The sequence below is a fragment of the Vicugna pacos genome, chromosome 19 (genome assembly GCF_048564905.1).
Source record: "Vicugna pacos chromosome 19, VicPac4, whole genome shotgun sequence".
Taxonomy (NCBI): domain Eukaryota; kingdom Metazoa; phylum Chordata; class Mammalia; order Artiodactyla; family Camelidae; genus Vicugna; species Vicugna pacos.
Window position 1 is genome coordinate 783,581 of NC_133005.1, and position 8,681 is coordinate 792,261.

Genomic DNA, 8,681 nt, shown 5'->3' on the forward strand with positions numbered 1-8,681 from the left:
ACGCTGCAGGGACTGGAACCACTGCAGCTCGAGAGAAACCCGTGGTCCCAGCTGCCCCCAGACTCCATGTGGACCCCCACACCAGCCCGGCCACGGGGAGATGGGGCTGGCCCCCCCAGACCCCCATGTGGACCCCCACACCAGCCCGGCCACGGGGAGATGGGGCTGGCCCCCCCAGACCCCCATGTGGACCCCCACACCAGCCCGGCCACGGGGACATGGGGCTGGCCCCCCCAGACCCCATGTGGACCCCCACACCAGCCCGGCCACGGGGAGATGGGGCTGGCCCCCCCAGACCCCCATGTGGACCCCCACACCAGCCCGGCCACGGGGAGATGGGGCTGGCCCCCCCAGACCCCCATGTGGACCCCCACACCAGCCCGGCCACGGGGAGATGGGGCTGGCCCCCCCAGACCCCCATGTGGACCCCCACACCAGCCCGGCCACGGGGAGATGGGGCTGGCCCCCCCAGACCCCCATGTGGACCCCCACACCAGCCCGGCCACAGGGACATGGGGCTGGCCCCCCCGGCCCACGGCTCCTCATCCGAGCAGACAACATGCACCAAGGAAGGAAGGGTTTCCCCGACGTCCCACACAGACTTGGAAGCTGTGTGACGGGAGACCCACACTAACTGTGCATGGACAGACCTCCCCACAGGCGCACGGAATCCACGCGCACATTCCAGGACATTCTAACGCGCGTATTAGAATTCACTCAATGCTCACACACGCCACCGGCCTTCAGCAGGGGCCCAGGAAGCAGACTGGAAATTTCTCTGCCTCAATGGTGCTCGACCTAGAGGAACGTCCAGGTTCCTGGGGTACAATTAAGACGGCTTCTAAACGCTTCTCCCTAGATCGCGGGCCTTCCTAGAGTTGCAAATGTTAAGAAAAAGGAGACACCCAAGCTAAGCGTTTTGGAGGCAAGTCTTCCTCAAGGTAAGAACTGTTCTGTAGGAAAAGGTTCCACCTCGGGGCTTTGGGGTGCTCTGACTGTCTATGCAATTTAAGAATTGTCTTCCGTTACAGCTGCTTTATTTAGGGGGGAGCTACAGGAATCTGAAATTCCAGACTGAGCAGAGGAGGAGAGAGAGGAGTAACTGGAAAACAGCAATTTGATAGCGTTGACAGGTGACCAGGGTGTCATCAAGGTGACACTGTGACAAACGAAGAGAGGTGAGAAAGCAGTGCAGACCCTGCTGTGCGCTGAGACGTGCTCGTCCCTGGGGACACAGCGCAGTCAGCGCCGGAACCACTGAGCACGCTCCGAGCTCCCGGGAAGCGGGCTGTGTGTGAGCACGGCCCCTGTGCCTGGTCGCCTCCCAGCCAGCACGGCACGATTATGCATGTGTTTCCGGTCCACACGCCTGGCTTCTCTGATCTTCCTCCTTCCACGGAGAAGCCGCCAGGCTGATCTCAAAGCTGGGCCCTTGTGCGGGGTGGACGTCCCACCAAGGCCAGAATAATCTTCCTGGGAGCATCAGGCAACTGATGTTCGGTGGCACTTGTTCGAGTTCCTCCTCCTGGACGGAGTCACCTGCTCTACCAGCCAGTCTCCCCTCCCTGTTCAGCTGCGCCCCCAGCAGCCGTGCTCTGGTTCCTCCGACAGCATCCTTCTCTGCCAGCGTGACCGCTACCAACGCCACCTCCCTGTCAGCCCCGCCCGGCGCCCAAGACCAGGGAAGCACGGTTCCTCCCACCCCCAACGCCTGGTCCGCGGCACAGACGCCGTGAACGCCTGTGGAACAACAGTCTCAGGTTAGAGGAGCCCCCGGAAGAGCCCCTGAGCTGCCGCCGCCCCGGGGGCGGGAGCCCCAGCGCCCTGGGGCAGGCGCAGCTCGGTCTCCACCCGAGCTGAGCTGCGGCTGGGAACGCGCGTCGGTCCCGCCCGGGCCTGTCAGGCTGGAGCCGCCGAGCCGGAATCCGCGTTAACAGGAGCAGGGGGGCTTCCCTGCACCTTGATGTGAGGGACCCTCAGCCAGCAGCGCGGGTCTGGCTGTTGTAGACACAACATCGCTGCTGAGCAGTTTGCAGCGACCTTTTTAAAAGTATTAAAACAAATACATACAACAGTGTACATTCTTGAGGAACTTCCTTCCTTCTTGAAGCGACCCCTTCAGCGGGGGTGTCATGGATTGCGAGCTATCTGAGCAGAGGGGCTGAGGTGGGTGGAGCTTCATCTCTGTCTCGTCAGCATCCTTCAGCACCGTTTCCTGGAACCGCCTGCCTGCCACGTGCGTGGAGCTCAGCCCACAGTTCCACCTGCTCGTTTCTCCTGTGTGGACTTCTGTCCGCTCCGACCTGACAGAGCCTCTCCCCAGCCGGACTCAGCAGCCCAGAGACAAAACAGGACCGGGCTCAGCCTCCGGGGTCCTCGGGGCGCGCTCTCGAGTCTCACCCGGCGACCGCGCTGCTCGCCCACGGCTCTTTGTAACAGACACAGAATTACGTAATGCAATGGTTATATTATGTAACAGGCAACACTTCACTTGTCCCTCAGTCTATGAAATACAGAACCAGGAGCTGCAAAGAGGAGAACCTCTCCATCGTTATTCCGGCTTGAACAGCCCCTGCTCCGTCCAGGATGCCGCCTGCCTTCTGCCAACTCGCCTTCCGGCCGCATCAGCAGGCGGCTGCCCACCTCGTCCCCGGGTGGGGCCCGGCGCGTCTCCCCGCGGTGGCCGAGGCCGTGGCCAGCCGTGCGGTGCCGAGGCCGCGTCCACCCGCGCCCGCCTCCTTCCGTAGGGCTCGCTCGGAGCCCGGCTCCAGGAGCCGCTGCCCCAGGGCTGGGGAACCACAGGTGGACGAGGACGCTGACGGGCAGTGGAGGGAAACCGGCAGAGGCTGGCAGGCTAGCCGGCGCACCCTTCACGTGTGAGAAACATGCCTTGCCTTGTGTCGAGGCTGACGGGCACACGGAGGGCTAAGGTGAGAGGCTGGAGGCAGGGAGGGAGCCTCAGCGTTGCTGCTCAACGCCTGTGCCGTCTCTGGCGCGTCGCTCACGGAAGCGGCCTCGCTGACGAAGTGGCGGCGTGAGGAAAGCCTCAAGGTCTCCCTGCTCGTGGCCCGCGAGTCTCAGGGCTTTAGGGGTCGGAGGCGGTGAAAACCTCACAACGACCACAACTGTGCAGCTTTCAGTTCAATAAAACACGTATTTATCGACTGCTGACGGTCACAAGGCACAGCATCGGCTCAAACGCTGGACCAAGGGAAAGCAAAGCCACTACGCCGTAACAGTAGCTGCACAACGAACATGCCCGGAAGCCAGGCCCACGTGACCCGGAGAGCTACGTTTCACAGAGCTAAGAGGGCCGGGAAGACGGGAGCAATCGGAAGAGCAAGGGAAACGGGAACTGGGAAAGCACTCAGAAGCACCGGAGTTTGAGAGAAGCACGTGGACAGAACTCAGGCAAGAGACGGAAGTAAAAGACAAAGAAATTTCAGGAGCCAAGGCCAACCCAGAGGGAACGGGACTGAATAAACACGGTGAATCATCCCTTAACAGAAACAGCAGATGGAAAACAGAAAAACGTTTTAAATTAAAAAGCGTGAACACTTCAATTTATATGAAACTCCACGGCAGACACAGCGCTCTGACGTGGATGCAGAGCACTGCCTGGATCAGCGCAGGAGGGCCATCTTGTGCGGAGGGCACACGGGGGCCTTCCGGGAGATGCAGTCCCCGCGTCCCAGGAAGGCAGAGGGGACTTGGACGCACGCGTCCGCTACCAGACCTCAGCACCAGAGCGTGCGTTTCCCCGTGTGCGCGTCAAGTGCTCGGAATATTTTGAAAGAAAGTGATGAATGCAGAACAAAGGCAAAGACAACCCACCAAGCACATAAAAGGAAGCTGCGGGAAGAAAGACAGCGGACAAGGCCCAACACGGCAACTTGGGCTGGAGAAAACGATCCTGCAGTTAACGCTGAAAGGCTCAGCCGGCGCCCGGGAGAGCGGCCGGAGGAAGCCCCGCCCCGGCTAAGTCACAGCACTTCTACTAAGGGGTGAAGGGAAACAAGCAAGGACACCTTTGGTTACTCAGCAGAGAAGCCTGGGTCCCTCAAAGGGGTCAGGAGATCAGGCTGTCATCGGGCTTGTCCACGAAGGGCTGCGGAGCAGAAGCCGGTGGAGGAGCCCCCGGAAGACTCGAGGCAGGAAAGCGAGTCAGAGGCGTCACAGCGACTCAGACTGACCTGAGCTGAAGGCCCGCGGGCCGCAGATGCGGTCGGCCCGCGGCGCCTCCTGCGGAATCGGCGAACACGGCCACGGCCACAGCCACGCAGCAGCCAGAGGGGCGGGCGGGCGGCGCCAGGCGGGTGTCGGCGGCTGCGAGCCCTGCGGGAACAAAGACACGGACTGGACGCCGTCGGGCGGGAACCGCGTCACCCCCGAGAGGCCTTCCTGCCGAACACACACCACACGACACAGCACAGCACAGCCTTACTTTCTTCTTGTCTCCACATCTAACTACCAATTACAGGACATTCAGACGACAGAGGAACATGTCAAATGTTCAAAAGCATGGGTGTACGAAGCCAGCAAAGGCCAGAACGGGGACGCCCCTACAGGGAAAAATGACCCCAGAATCGCAAGGGTCACGGGACGGGGGTCTACGGATTTAACAGACTTGGACGGCTGAGCCACGAACTGCATATATCAATCTTGTTTGGGTCTAATTCCAACAGATGAGCTGAGATTTTTTAACTGTATTTATGTGTGTGTTGATACACACACCTGCCTGTGTGTGTGCACAGGCACATACGTGCACTTACATGCACACGTGCACACACACGTGTCTCCCTACATTTCTGCATATTTCTGTTTCTGATACACTGCGCACACGTACAGTTACACACTGAGACCAGGGAGCAATGAGGACGCTGCCTAGACAGCAGACACGGAGATGTTATGTAATTTTTTTAGGTGTTGCTAATTTTTGGGAGGTTATAATGAGGATTACAAAAGAGCTACCTGCTTTCAGAGACTCATATCAAAGCATTTACACGGTGTTTACAGGTGAAACAGCTGACTGAACGTCTGGGATTTGTTTAAAGATCGCCTGTAGAGGGAGGAGGCGGGCTCCAGAGAGAACGAGGTTGGCCGTGAGTCGATAGTCAGCGAGACTGGCTGATGGGCACCTGGGGTCTGCTATCCAGTTCTCTCTACTTCCATGTATGTCGGAAACCTTCTGTAATAAAGGGTTTTAAAAGCCAGCAGGTGACGACGTGTCAGAGCCATGTTCCAGGCAGAGGGGACAGCGTGCAACGGAGGCCCAGAGGCAGGACGGGCATGGGCGGTGTTGGGGAGACCCTGGCAGAGGGGCCGGGGGCCAGGAGAAGGGGGGCGCTTCTCTGAGGGTCCTGGGTGCCACTGCACACATCAGACACCTACTGTCATGGACTCTGGGCCGCCTGCTCCAACAACGCTGCGTGTGTTGTTGAAGTACGGCTCCCAGGGGCCGTGATGTCACAGAGGCAGCCGGGCAGACGGGCTGGGGACAGTGTGGGTGACGGGCCTGGGAGGGAGCCCCGGGCACACTGGTGACATGGCCGGGGTGCAGTCGGGACCCCTCCAAGCTCAGCTGCTTTGACGCGGCCAGAGGGGCCGATGTCTGTAGGACCCTCAGGGCGGCACAGCCTGGGAGAGCACAGATCACGACGTCGTCTCTGACAGCAGGTGGTACAGAGGTGCTCTGCGTAGCCGGGTCCGTGGCTGGAGTTTCCACGACTGTGAGCATTTCGCGTACGGCCCAGAACAGAGTGGCTGCAAGCAGAGGGGGGTCTCCCCCACATCAGCTAGACCAGAGAAACCCCACGGTCAGACGGGCCATGCAACCTGCAGACGGAGGGGGCCCTGAGCCTGCCTCCTCGCTGAGCGGGGAGCTGCGACCCCAACGCGGCTGATGCCTCAGAGTCAGGAGGCCCGGGCCGCAGCCTCCACCTCCGCCTTCCCCGTCGGAGGCAGATCTGAGCGGGGCTGCGCTCCGCCCGCATCTGTCCCACGAGGCACACCGCTGTTAAGGAATCTGAGCGTCCCCTGTGTTTTCGGCTTATACATCAATGCCTTTATTATTGCGAAATGCAGAGCGACATGAGGCACGCAGCTGGTGGCCTGGAACCCCGTGTCACGATGACGGCAGAATTACACCCAGACCTGTCCGCGTAGAAACCGGGACGGTACCTTCCACGCTGCATTTCTCTCAAGCTCGCTTCTAATGTTTAACAGATGCTTTGCTCTGAGGAAATAACTAGGAAGAGAAATCAAAAGACAGTTTTGGAAACCGGAGCGGTAAGCGTCATCCTTTCCAAACGGAGGCCGAGCAATGAAGGAAAGACAAGCGAAGAACTCGAACCTCCTCCTGTTGTCCCTTTCTCTGAGCCTGCGAGCAGTTTTGGATTTTTTAAAAAAATCTGTCTCTCCCGGCCCCTCCCGCCCCCATCCCCTCCTCCCACAGGGAGCCGTGAAGGTCAGTGAGAGGGAGGGCTGGGCGCGAGCTCACAAACAGGACCTGAGGTCTGTGCCCGATGAGACCCTCACGTGCCGAAGATCTGGGGCTGTGACTGTCACACTTGACACACGCAGCGCCCTCAGAGCAGCACCTCCGAGCTGAAAGAGAACAGAGCCGACCACTCAGGCAGCTGATGACGAGAGTTAAATTAATTAGAGATGCGCTCAGCCGGGCGCCCGGGATGCCTGGCGGCCAGGCCCTCGCGGCCTCCTCTCGCGCAGCCCAGTCCGCACGCGTTAGGAGGACGCCAGGTGCTGGGCTTCCCTAAACCCGACGCTGGCAGGAGCCTCCTGTGTAAACAGCGGTACTTCTGCCAAGCAGATAATAGACGTGCTCCCACCAGGGCCCAAGAGCTGCCTGCAAATCCTCAGTGAAACAATTAAAATTTGCCTTCAGCACACACGGAAAAGCCTGTGATTTGGCAGTGGAGACAGTTACCGAAGCATTCAGAACCGGATCGGTCTTTAACATTTAGATGCCACGTCACAACCGCAAAACGCTGCCTCACCACCTCATCACTTTTGGTCGCCTGGGACTCCTGCTCGCACAGCCGGCTCAGGCCCCTGCTGGGAGCAGGGCTTCGTCACAACACGTCGGGAGAGGGCGGGAATCCTGAGGCTGATTTGTTCAATGAGTGTTGGCGGAGATGCTGGGACACTGGGAGTGAGAAGACCAAAGGCCACTGCTGTCTGTGAAACTTGTGCCAACTTCCTTCAGGTTTGTGAGTCTCCATCTCAGTTTTAAGGAAGATGTGGGAAGAGCCTCCTTCACCAATAGCTCCTCTGTGTCCACCTTCACCACCACCACAGTCACCACCACCACCACCATGACCACCACCCACCATCACCACCACCACCGCCATCACCACCACCACCGCCATCACCACCATCACCATCTCTAACACCACCATCGCCACCATTGCCAGGAATTGGCAAACTACAGGCCACAGGATAAATCCCTCCCAGTGCCTGCATTTGTACAGCCCACAAGCTAAGAAAGATTTTTACATTTCTAAATGACTGAAGACAAGAAGTATATTCCATGATACACGAAAAGTAAGGAATTCCAAAGTCCATAAATACAGTTTTGTTGAACCACACCCCGTGCCCTTGCTCATTCACACGTGCCCACGGCTATTGGGCATAAGAAGGGCAGAGTTGTTGAGCACCTGTGACAGAGGCCAGATGGTCTAAAACCCTAAAATATTTATTCTCGGGCTCTTACTGAAAAAGCTGACCGATTCCTGGCCATCACGCTCCCACAGCACCACCACCACCACCGCCACCGCCACCGCCACCACCGCCACCACCGCCATGAACACCACCAGCACCCTCAGTGCAAGTGACGCTGCCTCCACCCTGACCGTCAACAGCAGCGACAGCCACCCCAGCCCACTCCATGGTTTGGGGACATGGAGCTGCCCACGGGTCAAAGAATTCCGTGCGAAGACTGTGAAAGAGAGCACAGATTCAGCAGGACGCCTTCCCCCCTCCAGTGAGCGGGAGGGACAGGAGTCTTGCAAGCAAGCATCCTTGTGGCCAAGATCGTGGGGGAACCTGCTGCCCTGGGCGGGTGCTGGGGCGCCTTCATCTCTGAGACTGTCCAGCCGCAAGCCTGCACTCACGCCCCGAGGGCTCCCGCTCCCTGAGCCTGGAGAATCACAGCGGAACACTTGGTTCGGGGGTGGGTGCTTGGGGCGGTGAACCCTCCGCCCTGACTCTGGCAGAAGCAAATGCAGATCCCTTCTGCGAGGACATGCTAAGACGGGTCTCAGAGACTCCACGGTCTGGGACACATGATCCACGTGGCACAAGAAGCCGGAGTCTGGGATTAAGCCCTTGAGGGGATGAGCCGCCTTCAGCAAGCAGGCAAGCTCCCCACAGCCGGGACCCACACGCTGCACTTGACCGACAGACACGACATTCAGGGAGACCGTAAAAGCAGCTGGAGGGAAAGGGCAGATAATTTGCTCAGCAACCAACATCGGAGGACGAAGGCCGCCAGGCCGCCGGGCAGCAGGAAGACAACGGAGGCGTGTTGAATGATTCAGCTTTAGACTTAGGTCAACTGTGCCTGCGAAGATTTCAAGGATAACTACCAAACAGAACACGCATTTCAAACCAGGAGAGAGAAAAAATGCATGCGCCTGCAAAGAGAAGGCAGGGCAAACAAA